Here is a 17113-nt window from a genome sequence, read left to right on the forward strand (position 1 = left end):
AGACATGTACTATACCTATGTGTGTCCTATTTTCATCAACAAAAAAAGAGGGGGGGACAAAAAGGCATCCTTCCCAACTAGTGGAGCTCATACATCTACCACTGAGCTATATTCTCAGCCACCTTTCTACGTTTTACAATAAAGTTGCCCAAGCTAGCCTTGAACTTACTCTGTCACCATGTGGGCCTTGTGCTTACAATGTGCCCCCTACTGGCTCCCACATAGTGATACAGGCCTACACCACTTTGGTTCTTAGGATATCCTTTTGCTGAGAACCAACAATGGGGGAAACAAGTACTTACTTCCCTTTTTCCTTTGGCCTTCAACTACTTACAAGTAATTTATACCCAAGTTACTTAGAAGAGTAATTGAAGCTTTTTCCCTGTTGCCAAGGCTACCAGATTATGCAAGTATGACTGACAGATCATTATTGAAATACTAATGCCTGCAGTGTATTTCCAGTAGCTTATTTCAAGTAGTGTATGGTTCCATGTGTGTGTTTTGAGGAGGGCTGATGAGAAGAGGTTGCAGAGAAATCTATCTTAACTTGCAAAATATTGATGGATATTTGAAATTTCATAAGATAACAAGCCTATTTGTAATACTCATGGGATTTTTTTTTTTTTTGCTTTAAATCAAGTATATCTTGAGGATTTCAAGTAGTTAACAGCAAAAAAAAAAAAATCCAGATTTTCATTTTTATCACTAAATAGGTCACATGATAGTAGAAAATGTAAAAGAAGAACATAACCAAGTATTATGTGAAAAACTGAGTAACTGGAACTATTGATAATTTTCATCTATTTGCTCCATAAGGTGTGTTTCTGTTGTAATTTGGAAGGAAATATTTTAAAATTCTATACAGTGAAGTTAGATGTGAGGTTGGAGCTGGATTGTGTGTTTTCTCAGTGAACAAAGCGGCACTGAGATGCTGTGGTAAACTTAATTTAGGAACCTTTTTGATCTGCCATGAGCTTACAGAGGAAGAGTTTAAAAAAGGATTTAGAAATAAGGTGATTTGGGCTTTAGCTCTATGTGTGACCTTTTGTTAGATAGATAAGCATGTTTTCCTACCATTTGTAGGTTAAAGGGAATCCAAAGGAATTGTAAGTTATAGCCTTTCGCCTGGACAAAGAAAGACAACTTTTAAGAATATGACTCCCAGCCGGGCGGTGGTGGCGCACGCCTTTAATCCCAGCACTTGGGAGGCAGAGGCAGGCGGATCTCTGAGTTCGAGAGTTCGAGGCTAGCCTGGTCTACAGAGTGAGTTCCAGGACAGCCAGGACTACACACAGAGAAACCCTGTCTCGAAAAAACAAAAAAAAAAAAAACAAAAAAAAAAAAAGAATATGACTCCCAGGCTGGAGAGATGGCTCAGGGGTTAAGGGCAACATCTGCTCTTCCAGTGGTCCTGAGTTCAATTCCCAGCAACCACATGGTGGCTCACAACCATCTGTAATGGGATCTGATGCCCTCTTCTGGTGTGTCTGAAGATAGCAACAGTGTACTCATATATATATATATATATAAAATAAGTCTTTAAAAAAATATGACTCCCTTAAAAGATGAAAGTGTGCAGAGAAGATACTAGAGCTTATGTCATACAAACCCCTACTTAATGATACAAAAATTATTTGTAACCTTTAGGAGGAATGTCATCTGTAAATGATATCATAAGGAAATGTGGAAAGATGGTATACTCCTTCAACCCATGTTGACTATCTCCATTTTACTTTTAGAAAGATGTGTAACTGCTGGCCAGAGACATTCTTCTTAGAGCTTGCCTCTGCTTGGCTCTAAGTTTTGCAGAAGCACTGCCATGTGGACTGCAGCTCTGTGGATCAGTTAAGAGCAGGGTCATTCTCCCAAACTGTGCATAATACTCTTCTAGCCTCCTCAGATGCCCAGTAGCTCAGCAGGGTACCAGCAGCTTGTCTTTATGATCCTGTCCTGCCAGAGTGGAACTGGGGCTAAGCCATGCTGAGACCAAAACAGCTCATCAGTAACCTCTCTGGACTCCTCTGCACCCAGCTTTTATTGGTCTTTGGGATTCAACTAAAGCCTTCATGCTTGCGTAGCAGACACGTTACTGAATCCTCAGTCCATTTTATTATCTTTTATTTTGGATCACACCCTCTTTTGGCACCCAAATGTGCTCATGTTTCTTGTATTAATATTCTCTCTTGAAGTCATTGTACTGTTCCCTGCCCTCTTTCCATTGTAGCCAAACGGTGTCACTTTCTAGTCACTGTTTTCTTGCCTTTGCATTTCACTGAAATTATTCCTATTAACGTCATCAGTTAATGCTGTGCTGCTAAGTCAGTGGACATTTCAGTTCCTTGCTTCTCCAGCCTTGACAGTTGTCTGCCCCACTGTGGGAACTTCCTTGTTGACTTAGTCACTAATTTTTGGTTTAGGGGTTTTCTTTGGTTTTGTTTGCTTTGTTTTGTTTTTTTTCTTTACCTGCATAAAATGAGGGACTCTTCTCTGGATCCTGTGCTCTTCTAATTACTACTTTTGGTGAGATGATTCCCAAGTCACTACATTCTTTAAATGGAGTTACTTTTGGTTTGGTAACTGGAGAGCTGATCTGTTTTGTCGTGCCATCTGCCTGGTTTCCCTTTCTGAGCTTGCCTTCCACACAAGTCAAGATCAGCTCTCCAGTTACCAAACTAAATGATGGTCCAGGAACAGAAACCCAGAGGAGAAGTGACAAGGACTCGAACCATTGCATCACAATGGCGACAGAGGGGATGAAGACAAAAAGTAACTGATGACGTTAATAGGAATAATTTCAGTGAAATGCAAAGGCAAGTTGCCCTCTGACCTCCTGTACACACAATGAACAACTAACAAAAACGTAAGAAATAAAATGATTCTCCTTTAAGACTCTTTCACATGGGTGCCTCTTTACTAGGCGTTTTGCTTTATAGATGCACCAATGGCTCCCAAATGTTCTTTTAAAGGACATTGTTTTGTTTTAGTGCCTGAACATCTGTTTTCAAGCTTATTTGCTTAAAGGTGCCATTTAATTCTTTGTGGGTTATTTACTTTTAGGCTACAATAATTAAAAATATTTTTCCATACAAAAGGATCACTAGCAAGATTTAATGTTTCTGTTGTGGTTATTTTGTTGGGTTTTTCCTTTTTCTTTTTCTTTTTTTTTCTCATGTGGTTGCTGGATATTGAACTCAGGACCTCTGGAAGAGCAATCAGTGCTCTCGACCTCTGAGCCATCTCTTCCCTACTCTTTAGACCACTCTCCCTTCTCTATCTCTCACCCCCCCCCCATTCTTCCTCGCTGTCTCCTGTCACTTACACATACACAATAAGATCTAGACCTTTGTAAAATGAACTATAACTTTTATTTCCAAGACAATAATCAGAACAGTAGAAGAGGAAAGCTCCACCAATAATTAAAAAAAAAATCTTAAATACTTAAGAATCCAAACATAAGGGCTGGGCAGATGGCTCAGCGATTAAGAGCACTGACTACTCTTCCAGAGGTCCTGAATTCAACTCCCAGCAACCACATGGTGGTTTACACCCATCTGTAATGGGATCTGATGCCTCTTCAGATGTGTCTGAAGACAACTCATATACATTAAATTAATAAATCTTTAAAACAAACAAAAGAATTGCAACTTAAGAAATGTTAAAATCTTATGGGAAAAACTTTAAACTCAAAAAGATTCAGACACACACCTTTAATCCCACCACTCAGGAGGCAGAGAAAAGGGAATCTCTGAGTTTGAGGCCAGCCTGGACTATAGAGAGAGTTCCAGCCATTTGTGGAAGAGGCCACAAACATAAAAATCAACTACTGAGGCTGGAAAGATGTCTCAATGGTTATGAGCACCGGCTGCTCTTCCAGAGGACCCAGATTAAATTCTCGGCACCAACATGGCTCATAACTGTCTGTAACTCCAGCTCCAGGGGATCCAACACCCTCACACAGACATACATGCAGAGAAAATACCAATGCACATACAACGAAAGTAAATAAATCATTAACAAGATGATCACATTTAAAGACTTATTACGTCTCAACAAAGTAAATGCTATGCTCCCTATGTCACTTAATGAAATTAGTGCAATGTCCCAAATTTTTATGATCTCTTATTTTTTTGTTTTTTTGAGGGAGTTGTTTTGCTTTTATTTTTATTTTTGTTTTTGGTTTTTCGAGACAAGGTTTCTCTGTATAGCCCTGGCTGTCCTGGAACTCTGTAGACTAGGCTGGCCTCGAACTCAGAGATCCGCCTACCTCTGCCTCCAAGTGCTGGGATTAAAGGCGTGCGCCACCACTACCCAGCAGATCTCTTATTTTTTAAAAGAAAAGTCCTGTTATGAAATAATCAGACATGTAAGTTATAAAAATAGGGTAGAGAAGCCACAAGCTGGCTTGGTGGACAGAGGCCCTCGCCAGCAAGCCAGGCAATCTGAGTCTGTTCCACAGGACCAGCAGGATGAGAGAGGGAACTATTCCCACAGCTGTCCTCAGACTTCCACATGTGTGCTGGAAGTGTATGCACACATACAACAAAATTTAAAAATGTAACTAAAAGACACCACAGATCGGGGCTGGAGAAACAGATCAGTGGCTAAGAGCACTCGCCGGTCTTCCAGAGGACCCAAGTCGGTTCTTAGCACCCAGGTTGCTTGGCTCAAAACTGCCTGCAACTACAGGTCTGGGAGATTTGACACCTTTTGGCCTCTGTGGGCACCTGCACGTCTACACATATAGTGTACAATGCACATGAATAAAAATAAACCTTACACAAAGGCACAGATAAGAAGTATAGACACAATTCCTCCAGATTATGTATGACATAATATAAACAAGAAAGCAAGCAATACAAGTGTGTGTGTGTGTGCACCTGTGACACACACCAATACATGTGTGTGTCTGTATAACCATCACACCAAGAAATTCCATTACCACAAAGTTCTCTCTTCTTTCATCCATAAATAGTCATACCAGCCCCCATAGCTAACTGGATGTACTGGCTGTTTTGTATGTCAACTTAACATGAGTTGGAGTCATTAGCCAGGAAGGAGACTTAGTTGAGAAAAATGTCTCCATAGAATCTAGCTGTAAGGCATTTTCTCAATTAGTGATCAATGGGGGAGGGCTAGACCACTGTGGGTAGTGCCAACCCTGAGAAAAACAGTCCAGGGTTCTATTAGAAAGCAGGCTGAGCAAGCCATGTGGAACAAGCCAGTAAGCAGCATCCCTTGATGGCCTCTGCATCAGTTCCTCTCTCCTGCCTGTTTAGCCTCCTGTCCTGACTTCTTTTGATGAAGAACAGCAATATGGAAGATTACACCAAATAAACCTTCCCCACCCCAAGTTGCTTTTGTCGTGGTGTTTCATCAGAGAAGTGGTAACCCAAACTAAGACAGGCCAGGAATATGGCAGGATTGTCCCTCCCTGCATGGAAGACCCAGAGAGGACACTGTGTGGCGCTGTGAAAGAGAAGCTGGAATGGTGTTGGAGATTCCAAGATGGCAGAGATCGTTGAGCCATGGAACTCCTGTCAAGGAAAGCTTCGTGGAGGGAATGGAAGTAGTCCAAAGAAGAGAAGTATGTAAGAGACCTCTAAGCCCTTAAACCAGACAGGAAGCTACAGGATTTGGAGTTTGTCCTGCTGGTTTTGGTCTTTCTTTTTGGTCCAATATTTCCTCATTATTTATCCTTTCTATTGGAATAGTAATAAATAATGTATGCCATTATTAGTTGGAATTATGTAAATAATTGCTTTTTTGATTTTACAAGGAGTCACAATTAAGAGAGATTGCTTTGAGTCTTAGAAGAGATTTTGAACTTTGAGCTTTTTTTTTTTTTTTTTTTTGAGACAGGGTTTTCTGTGTAGCCCTGACTGTCCTGGAACTCACTCTGGCTTCAAAGTCAGACATCTTCCTGCCTCTGCTTCCTGAGTGCTGGAATAAACCATAGATTATTACACCTAAATAAAGGAGACCAGATAGCAATACTAACTACTATTTTTAGAATTTGTTTTTGTCCTTTAAATAACTATCCCTCTTTTGGCCTCCATGGCACCAGATCTGTATGTAGGGCAGAGATATACATGAAGGCAAAATGCCCATACACATAAAATAAAATATTTTAGTTAGATCTTTTCTAGTAAGAGTTTCCATACAACCCATCTAATATTAACTAGCTAAATAGAGATTGGAGACAACTAAGGATGCCCCTCCTCCCTAGTGGGCACCTTGGTGCTCCACCTTCCAGGCAAAGCATTATAGTTGCTCCATTAAGGTTTAAATTACCATATAAAAGGTGGAAATTTCAAGGATTTGTTGAGGCCCATTGAATGAAAGTATCCTTCTAGTTAAAATAATGAATTCTGGGTTCTACCCCTGGCCCTGGATAGAGACATGACATTCTAATATGCCCAGAGTTTATATACTACTGTTTCTTCAATTCAGAGTTAGTCCACAGGGCTGGAGAGATGGCTCAGCGGTTAAAAACACTGACTGCTCTTGCAGAGGTCCTGAGTTCAATTCCCAGCAACCACATGGTAACTCACAACCATCTGTAATGGGATCTGATGCCCTCGTCTGATGTGTGTCTGAAGACAGCTGCAGTGTACTCATATAAAAAATAAATTAAAATCTTTAAAAAAAAAAGAGTTAATCCAGCTTAGGCCTGCCACCTATCCAGAATCAGAGAAGCTGATTTACCTGAAGCCATGCTAAGGAGAGGGGAGGAGTAATTATCCCCTTCATGAGATAACTATCTTCCCCAGAGCTCGCCTCAGGCATAGGCTTGCAGAGTTGCTCCCATGCCCCACGGTTAAGCTTGCCCACCTTTCTGAGTTTTTCTGGCTTGATACTGACTGTGAGTAAATATTATTCATGCAGGGCTGGTGTGATAGCTCAGCTATTCAGAGCACTGGCTGCTCTCCCAGAAAGCTCAGGTTCAATTCCCAGTACCCACATGGTGGTTCACAACTGTACCTTTAGTTCTGAGGGATGTGACATCCTCTTCTGGCCTTCGTGGGCACCAGGTGTGCACGTGTGCACACACACACACACACATTTTAATATATTAACTTAAATTTTAAAAAAGATTGCCGGGCGGTGGTGGCACACGCCTTTAGTCCCAGCACTTGGGAGGCAGAGGCAGGCAGATTTCTGAGTTCGAGGCCAGCCTGGTCTACAGAGTGAGTTCCAGGACAGCCAGGGCTACACAGAGAAACCCTGTCTCAAAAAAAAACAAAACAAAAAACCAAAAAGATTATATATCCAGTCATGCAATGACGGGTAACTATGAAGAAGTGGAGAACTTTCTGGCATGAACTTTGTGTTATCATGTATCAGCCATGAAGTTAGGTGTGCACTTCAATGATCTGTCATCAAATGGAAAGATTATTTACACTCTAAGCTCATAAAAACACAGTGTAAGAAGGTTACGAGCCAGTGTCCTTTGACTCTGAGACTTTCCATGTTAACTCCTTCAGTCGAGCCCTCATCATGATCAGTTTCCTGAAGGAGAAAGGATGAGCGGCTGGTTTATAGAGGGTTCTTCATGATACACGGACCACACAGAGATAGGGACCTGCAGCATAAGGGCTCAGTGTGTGCCCAGAAATGAGGGCTTGAATTCAGAATCCATGTAAAGGCTGGGCACTGTGTCATGAGTCTGTAGCTATTAGCATTAGGGCAGGCAGTGAAGACACGCAGCTCACTGAAGCCTGCTGGCCAGCCAGACAAATCAATGAGCTCATGCTCCGTGGAAGATTCTAGCTGGAGCCATCTGCAGAGACGGATGGCTCAGTGGTTAAGGGTTTTCTCTGCAGTCTTGAGGACCACCAGCATTTGGATCCCAGAACTCACAAAATAAATCCTGTGTCCCACAAAACCCTATAATTCAGCGCTGAGTGATCCAACACCTTCTTCTGGTCTCTGATCTCTGTAGGGTCACAGGTGTGCACATCTGCACACACGTGCTCATACAGCCACACAAACGCTGTGATTGTTACATACACTAACTTGTTTGTTTGCTATCACTGTAATAAACACCAGGACCGCCGGGCAGTGGTGGCGCACGCCTTTAATCCCAGCACTTGGGAGGCAGAGGCAGGCGGATTTCTGAGTTCGAGGCCAGCCTGGTCTACAGAGTGAGTTCCAGGACAGCCAGGGCTACACAGAGAAACCCTGTCTCGAAAAAACAAACAAACAAAAACAACAACAAAAAACAAAACAAAAAAACCACACCAGGACCAAACCCAACTTAGGGAAGAAAAGGTTCTTTTAGCTTCAGCTTAAGAGTCCATCATTAAGGAAGGCAAGGCAGGAACCCAAGGCCGGAATGTGGAGGCAGGAACTAAAGCAGAGGGAGACTAAGAAGCAATCCAGCTTACTGGCTTGCTCAGACGGCTCTCTTACATAACCCAGGTCCACCTGTCCAACGGCGGCACCTCTCACAATAGGCTGGGTAGTGAGACTTTTGGTTTCCTTAAAACTCCACTTATGTTATGTAAACATGTTTTTATTTTAATCCAAGGTGTGGGATATGGGGCTGCTTCAGATTATTCACAACAGCAGACTTTTTGCCTCGTGCATGCTCTGGCAGGGGCCTGATGTAATTCTGAGAAGTCTGGAGAGGGTATAAATGCCAGAGCTACAAGACGGGGTGGAAGTGGTGTTCAGAAAAAGGAATAAGGAGGAAGAGGAAGAAGGGGAGGAGGAAGAAGAAGAAGAAGAGGAGGAGGAGGAAGAGGAAGAGGAAGAAGGAGGAGGAGGAGGAGGAGAAGAAGAAGAGGAGGAGGAGGAGAAGGAAGAAGAAGAGGAAGAGGAGGAGGAGGAAGAAGAAGAAGAGGAGGAGGAGGAGGTACAGCTGTTCCTCCTGCTGGTTCCTGCTTCTTCTGCAGTTGCTGGTGGTCTAGAGAAAAAGAGAGTAGAAGAAGAAATTGTCGATATCCTGACTATGAATATCAGACTTACCCCAAGAAACTCAATACCCCTATTCATCAGCAGGAAGTAGTTTAAAGAGACCCACACCCCTTTCCTCCTCTAACCTTTCTTTCCTACCTGGTGATGGTGTGTTGGAAGGAATGACAACAAAGTCAGGAATGACTTTGGGGGCAAGAAGGGAGTAGGAAATCCAAGTCCCCTGGTTGACAGCTGGTTGTTCACTTTAATAGACTGACAGATGCCAAAAGATAACCACATCCCCTGAGTGGTTGACAATCTGACAGTGTGGACAGGAACCTAAAAGGAACAGAAAAGTAGAAGCACCTCCCAAAATTGGGAGGTGCTTTTCCCCTCCCCCCACATGCTTGATAATAAAGTAGACAAAAATGATACACTCTGTCAGCCAGGCTAGGTAGTGCACACCTTTAATCCCAACACTCGGGAGGCAGAAGCAGGTAGATTCCTGAATTCAAGTTCAGCCTAGTCTACAAAGTTAAGTTTCAGGATAACCAGGGCTACACAGACTTTGGACTTTTGGACAGTGTTGAGACTGTGAAACATCATGAGGACTTTTGAAGTTAGACTAAATCTGTTTTGCATTATGATATAGCCACTAGCCTAGGGAGGCTGTGGGCCAAACATGGGGGTTTGAATGAGAAATGTCCATCACTGGCTCATATATTTGAAAACTTGGTTTCCCATTGGTGGCGCTGTTCGGAAGAGTTATGAAACCGTTACGAGATCCTTGCCAGAGGAAGTATGCCACCAGGGATGAGGTTTGAGGATTTAAGCCTACTTCTGGCTTGCTCTCTCTGCTTCCTGTGTGTGGTTGAGATGTTGGTTCCTCAGCTTCCTGCTCCTGTCTCCCCTGCCTTTAGGGGCTCTAGCCATTTGGCATCAGACAGCAGAACAAACAGGTTCCTCCGTTGATTTTGGTTTCAGTGGCTAAGAGCACCAGAAAGGATGCTCCAAGGTCAGTCCCAATCTGTTCTTTCTGCTTTATATCACCCTTTGGTCCCCAGGCTGAAAAGAATAGTCTGGGAATTTTAGTGGAGGATTCTGGGAAAGAAGGCTAAGAGAGAGAGAGAGCGATGCAGAGGAGACTCCCAGCACACAATTTCTGAGAAACCGATTCTTACTTTCTATGGTGGGATGCTCCGTGGATCACTAAGACATATAAGGTCAGACAGCTGTGGGAACAGGCGCACATCATTCCTCGAGCTATTTTAATCCTAGGCAAATCTAAGGGAGACTCTTAGTCCAGGTTTTAAGTATAAAATTTAAAACTGTTACACTCTGTGTTACCAGATTTAGGAGAGGGTACCATAAGGTATGATATCAGTTAACATCCGCTGCCTTCATGAGGTCTTTTAAAATATCGGCAGCAAGATGGTTTCTATTGTTTGAGTTTCTATTTTTTCTCAAGGCCAAATCATGTCTCATCATATTCTAAAATAATCTTAATCACATTACCAGCAGCAGCAACTGGGAGGGAGGAGGCCTCTATCCACCTATACAATCGGTCCATCCGTTGTCTTCCATCAGTTTCCTTCTTTCTACCTTGGGCCTGTCTGTGACTCCACCTGCAAACTCTGAAGGAGTCTGGGCTCAGGAGGCCTCCCCCGGGGGTCTGTTTTCTCATCTTTTGCTTGTCTTCAGCAACTTCCACATCCCTCAAACACCTGTGGAGCTGTGGTACAGAGAGAGTTTCATGCGGTTATAACTTTTATACTGCATCCCACATAGCCGGAAGCCCCAGGACTCTTAGAAGGTGTGTGCTGGTTAGAGCCCAGTCTCGGGGGATCTGTGACCGCTCTGGTCAAGAAGACAGAGTGATTTATGAGAAGGGTCTCATTCCTCCGGGGTCCTGGCTGGATGACTTTGCCTCTTCGTCCCCATTGCTGCAGGCTCCCAAGCTTTGCTGAACACAGGACAGCTCCACCAAGCCTGTCCCTTTAACGTCTACTCAACATTTAGGTGAAGTTTAGACAAAATAATCCAAACTTTTTTTTTTTAAATCTCGGATTTGCTATGACTCAATTTCCCCGAGTGGTTAAAGCCTAAAAAAAATGAGCAGAGGCACAGGTGGTGCGCTTAGTGAGACATATGTTCTAATTCGACCAGCTCCTGTAAATGTTGCCACGAGTAGACGAGCCTTAAGGGTTCTCATAAACTTCAACTACCCGTATGGCCCACCCTCACGGCCCACCCTCACCACCATCCTCACTGCCCACCCTCACCACCTACCCTCATGGCCCATCCTCCACAAACCTTGTACAATTTATTCAAACCTTCAGTGACTTGGTTTTAAGCTTCTCTCTTCTTCATTCTTAGAACAAAAATCTTATTTTGCCATACAACATTCACCCTCATCTAAAATTCTCATTAACACCTTAGCTTCATACTTTCATCCTTTTCAACATTTTTTTCTCGTTATCACTTATTGTTTTCCCTGATAAATATAAATTAAATCTAAATTACATACATGGCAGATCGTAGAAAAGTAAGAATGCCTCTATGTTTAATTACCCTACTGTTTCTCCTTGTTGCAAAAGTCTCAAGAAAACCTCCTCTCCGCTTGGACCTTCACTGCCACGCTCTCTTCACCCTGTGGCCTGAGAGTTAGAAAAAGTCACACTGTCGGGGCTTGAGAGATGTTTGCTCTCTTAAGAGAAAGGTCCCCCTCTTGAAGAGGAGTAGAGTCTGGTCTCCAGCACCCACTTGCTCACAGTCATTTGAAACGCTACTTCCCGGGATCTGTCGCCCTCTTCAGGCCTCCTCCAGAACTACACTCCCTCCCAAGGCACATGAATCAATAATAAAATATTTTTTAAAAGTCACTCTATCAGCCGGGCGGTGGTGGCGCACGCCTTTAATCCCAGCACTTGGGAGGCAGAGGCAGGCGGATTTCTGAGTTCGAGGCCAGCCTGGTCTACAGAGTGAGTTCCAGGACAGCCAGGGCTACACAGAGAAACCCTGTCTCGAAAAAACCAAAAAAAAAAAAACAAAAACAAAAACAAAAGTCACTCTATCAAGATAAATTACTATCTGAAGAATCAGATAAAAAGTAGTTAGGATAGACACAGAATAGATTCTGGAATAAGGGATGCTAGAAATAAGATATCAAATAAAATAAGAGTCTTGTCCTGAGAGGATGAAACCGTGGTTCACAGTTGACCTTGGAGGTGCATCTTTGTTAACGAGAAAAGACAAAAAATAAAGCACACAGGAAGCCAGAAATCTTTACATACTAGTTCTATAGTTGCATTTTTAGATGACATTAACTAATGTCTTTTAATCCTCATCCAAAGTCAGGAATAACATTGGTTATTGTTCTTTCTAAGACAGGGCATGCCCTCTGTGAATACCCTTCCCCCTACATTCTCAACACTTCCCCCCTCTCTGGAAGTTTCTTTTTGTTCATCCAAACTTCAATCTTCTACCTCTTTCAGTGTTGGTCCAGCTGTCAGATATACAGTGTAACTTCAGCATCCCTGAAAAGGGCATGTCCATGTCTAACCTGAGTACTTTCTCTTCCGATTGCCAGACTTCCTGTAGGCCTTTCATGTTCCTAGACTCAGGTACTGATGCTCCCGCTTAGAACCAAACTCCAAAGATCCTGGCCAGTCACCTCCGTGGTTATTACTCTCCCATGTGGGGTGTTGGTTATGGGTTGGGTTTTTTGTTTGTTTATTTGTTTGTTTTTTTTAATTTGTTGTCATTAGTGGTGGGAGAGATGGCACAGTGGTTAAGAGCACTGGCTGCTCTTCCAAAAGACCAGAGTTCCAGGTCCCAGCACCTATATGGCAGCTCACACCTGTCTGTAACTCCAGTTCTAGGAGATCCTACACCTTTGTACAGACATACACGCAGGCAAAACACCAATGCACATAAAAAATAAAATTTACCAAAAAGAAGATCATTGTCACTATACAGTGTTGGGTAGATGTTTCTTTCTAAGTAGCCATCCCCAGTGGCACTTGATCTTCACCAGAGGAGAGAATATTCAATATTGACACCAACTTCGGCCAGGTATGGAAGTGAGGCCTAAGGAACTATGCTTGCTGACCAGCCACACCACATGGATTTTCTGCCAGAGGCAGCAGACTTCTGAACTGGAAAGGTGGTCAGAGCTCATCCCTGACAGCAGGGGATCTCCCCAAGGGAGCTCTGATGAATCCATTGTGTTGTTCAGAAGGGAACATTTTGGTTACCCTTCTGTCTATCCTTAAGTTGTTCTTTCCTTCTTTCTTAAACTGGGGAGTGAGATATAAAAATGAGGGGGAAGCTGGGGAAGGAGAGGGGAGAGTTGGGGAGAGGAGATGACTGGGGAGGGGGAGTGCAGGCTAGGGAGAGAGGAGTGTGGGCTGGAGCCTATACTGATGAGTTCAGACACTGAGGGTCCCAGCTCAAGAGTCAAAAGCTGAAGGCAGCCAAGGGGATCCCACCCAAAAGGCAGGCTTCCCTTCTGCTTGCTTTGTTGTTGCTATGTTTCAGAGAAAAGAGGGTCACAGATCCCTTTTCTAATCCGTTTCCTTCCATAGTCTGTGAGAAGTTTACATACAAATCTTCACCTGTTGATTCTTTTTCCTTTTGTATGAGGTTTATCTCCCCAATACAGAACTATGTGCCCCAGAGGAAACCTGAGACCCTGTATGTATAATATATAATAATTATAGATAGCATATATTATATATTTGTTATATATAATGTAATATGTTATATTTATAATATATAATATAGTATTCAATATATCATATATTACACAGTATAATATATAATATCATATACAGCATATTATCTATTACATATTGTATGTTACATAATGTATAGTATATTATGTAATGTACAATGTATACTCTATAGTATATGATCTCTATAACATATGACATATGATGTATTATGTACACTATATAATACTTGTAATATTATATTGTACATTAAATAATATATTGTCTATAACGTATGTATTATATGTTATATTATATATTATATTATAGGGCTGGAGAGATGGCTCTGTGGTTAAGAGCACTGACTGCTTTTCCAGAGGTTTTCTGAGTTCAATTCCCAGCAACCACATGGTGGCTCACAACCATTTGTAATGGGATCCGATGCCCTCTTCTGGTGTGTCTGAAGACAGCAACAGTGTACTCATATACATAAAATAAATAAATGAATCTTAAAATATATATATTATGTTATAAATATTGTAAGGGAAGCTTAATTTTTTAAAATTTAGTGTGTGTGTGTGTGTTTTCCCTGTATGTCTGTCTGTACACCACTTGTGTACCTGATGCACTAGAAGAAAAGGTTGTTGGATCCCCTGAAACTGAAGTTATATACGGTCGTGGGCCACTATATGGGTACTTTATTAAATCCAGTTCCTGAAGAAGAGGAACCATAACCGCGGAACCATCTCTCTAACCCTGAGTATTATATTCTTACTTGGCTCAGATATTTTATTCTTCTCCGTTCCACAAAAAGAAACCTGGCTTTTCCATCCCTAGCTTGCGCTGTGATATCTGGATCAGAGGTTTCATCCTCCCCTTCTTATGTGAAAACTCCCAGAGAGTATCACCAAGGCCCTTCGTGGCTGCTTATGGGGGTTGGTGTAAGCTCCTGCTTATGTCACTCCTAGAGTCTGTGCCGACCACCTTATGCTACATGAAGGTATCCTCCAGATCAGGCTCTACACAGAGGTTTCTCGTGCCCTCTATCTCTGGTCCCTCTCGGGAGACAGGAACCTCAAGTTTGGAGTCTGCACATGCTTTCTGCCTGTCCGTGTCTCGCACAGCTTCAGGGATGTCGCAGCCACTGAAGCAGGACTGTGAGACTTTGATTTCTTCTTCCTCTCTTGGTATAAGAGTTGTCTTCACAGAACCTCAACATCCATCCAATGGAGTGTCAGGAGGATGTTGGAGAGAGTAACCTTCACTTCCTCCTTTCGTACACGCGCCTGGATTACACTATGCCCTTCCACCTACCTCTACCCCCCTCCCCCTGGCTGTTTCTCCTATTGTCCATGGACTTTTTGTTCCCTATTTTCAGCTCAAACTCATGCCTGGCGCCATCTCAGTCAGTCTCATTCTTGGAAAATCCCTAACCTCCAAGGCAGTGTTCTATAGTGCATTTCTCTCGCCTTGCTTCGTGCCCTGCTTCGCGCTACAGTGCCCACTTGAACTTTGAGTTCCTGATTTACTTCTGGTTTTGGATTTCTGTCAGTCCGGAAACTAGAGCGTGTCTCCACATCCAAGCCCACAAGGGTGTACCTCCCGAAATGAGAATCAGCTCCCAAGACCTTGGTAATGAAGAAAGAGCCCCTTGTTGGGTCTGAGGATGCGGTTTAAGACAATGACCACACAATCCAAAGGGTTTCAGTAAGGGAAAAGTTTCCTTCCGCAAAAGGGTGCACACCCATGTCAAACCGAGCGCACAAGCACATCCAATGAGAGTCGTGCTTGTTTGTTTGTTTGGTTGGTTGGTTTTTAAGGGGTCCTGTGCCTCACCCTGGGTGCTCAGTCTATGGCCTCACATTCTTAGATGACACGGTTGATACCCAGAATGAAATTTTTTAGCAGAGAGTGCAACCGTGAGCACATATTTTGATTACTAAAAGTGTTAACCTTGGGGAAATTTGAATCCCCACCTAATGGCTTCTTTAACTCTTTCTCTTTTCCTTTCCTTTTTTAAAATTGTTTTTTAAAAATGGAATTATGCACTATTTAATCCTTTGATAGGAAAAACAGTACATTTCATTTATGTTGCTTTTGTGCAGCCCTGGCTGTCCTGGAACTTACTCTGAAGATCAGGCTGGCAAACTCAAGACATCTGCCTGCATCTGCCTCCCAAGTGCTGGAATTAAAGGCATGTGCCATCACACCTGGCAAGATATGCTTTTTAAACAAAACCTCAGTGTCTGCACAGTACACTTCCCTGTGAGTTATTGGTCAGAGAGGTCCTGGAAACTCCCAAAAGAACATAGTGGCCGTTGATCTTGGCTACACTCTACTATTAGATGGTAAGACACATCTACATTGTTGAAGGCATGATACACTTTGTTTTCAGGACAGAGACGTCAATCTGGAACTGACCTGAAAATTTCTTTTTGACTAGCTTTCACAGTACAGAGGGGGTGACGGGTGACCGCTGATGTAATAATGATGTGACTTTTATTAATTTTATGGGCGTAACCATAAGATCCTGGTTGAGTTCAAGGCCTGTTCCCCGGGAAGGAATTCATGCTTGATTCTGTAAACATGACCAAAAAGTCCATAGTAAGGGAGGTCATAGCTTCTAGGGAACCTTTTACTTTTTTTCTTCTAAACGCTCACATTCTTAAACTGCCTTCTAAACATTTATTTATACCCACAGACAACTGCTGATCTCAGCTTTGGCTAAAGACGCTTCTTTTTGCAGTGGGCAGCCGTTAATGCAGAGACTCATAAATGGTAAAAGAGCTGAGAGTAAGTACTAAATCCTAAATGATATTTGTCTCCACCCACAACCCTTCCCAAGGCTCAGGAAACATGGAGGAGAGAGCGTAGAAAGAGATAAGGAGCCAGGGGACTGATGGGGAGGAGCGCAGAGAAGTGCAGTCTTCTGGACGGGGTGGCTGCTCCCAATAACTCTCAGCAGCTGTGATCATCTGCGCATGATCAGAGCAGTCAGCATTCCAGCCGAGGTGAGGGAGGCGCTCTCAAGGCCCCACCCCTAGCTGAGAAGCTATTGGCTGTCAGTAGCAGCCGGGAAAGGTAGAGTTTTCTCTGGGTGTGTATGGCCTCTGGTAGGTTGCCCACCCTTCAGTAGATGGCTCCACACCCACGGGCACGTGGACAACACTAACTGGGCTCAGTGAGTCATTTTTAAACACAGAGGACGTGAAGGTGGGAGGGAGACGTGGAGGGGGGTGTGCGGCGTGGGGGGAGGGGAAAGAAGTAGAGAGTAGGGGTGGGTGTGACCAAGTTACACTGTATACGCTTATCAAATTGTCCAAGAATAATTTTTAAGTAAAAAAAAAATAAAGTAATAATATAAGTTTTATTGACATAGCCACTACAGAAGAGTTTGTGGATACGTGTACTAGACAAGCATTTCTTGCAGACAACTGCTTAAGTGTCTGTCAGGTGGCCCTGGAGCAGCTCATGCACAGGTTGCAGAAGAGGTGAGCACCAGA

The sequence above is a fragment of the Grammomys surdaster genome, unplaced genomic scaffold, assembly GCF_004785775.1.
Source record: "Grammomys surdaster isolate TR1022 unplaced genomic scaffold, NIH_TR_1.0 126660, whole genome shotgun sequence".
In the NCBI taxonomy this organism is placed as follows: domain Eukaryota; kingdom Metazoa; phylum Chordata; class Mammalia; order Rodentia; family Muridae; genus Grammomys; species Grammomys surdaster.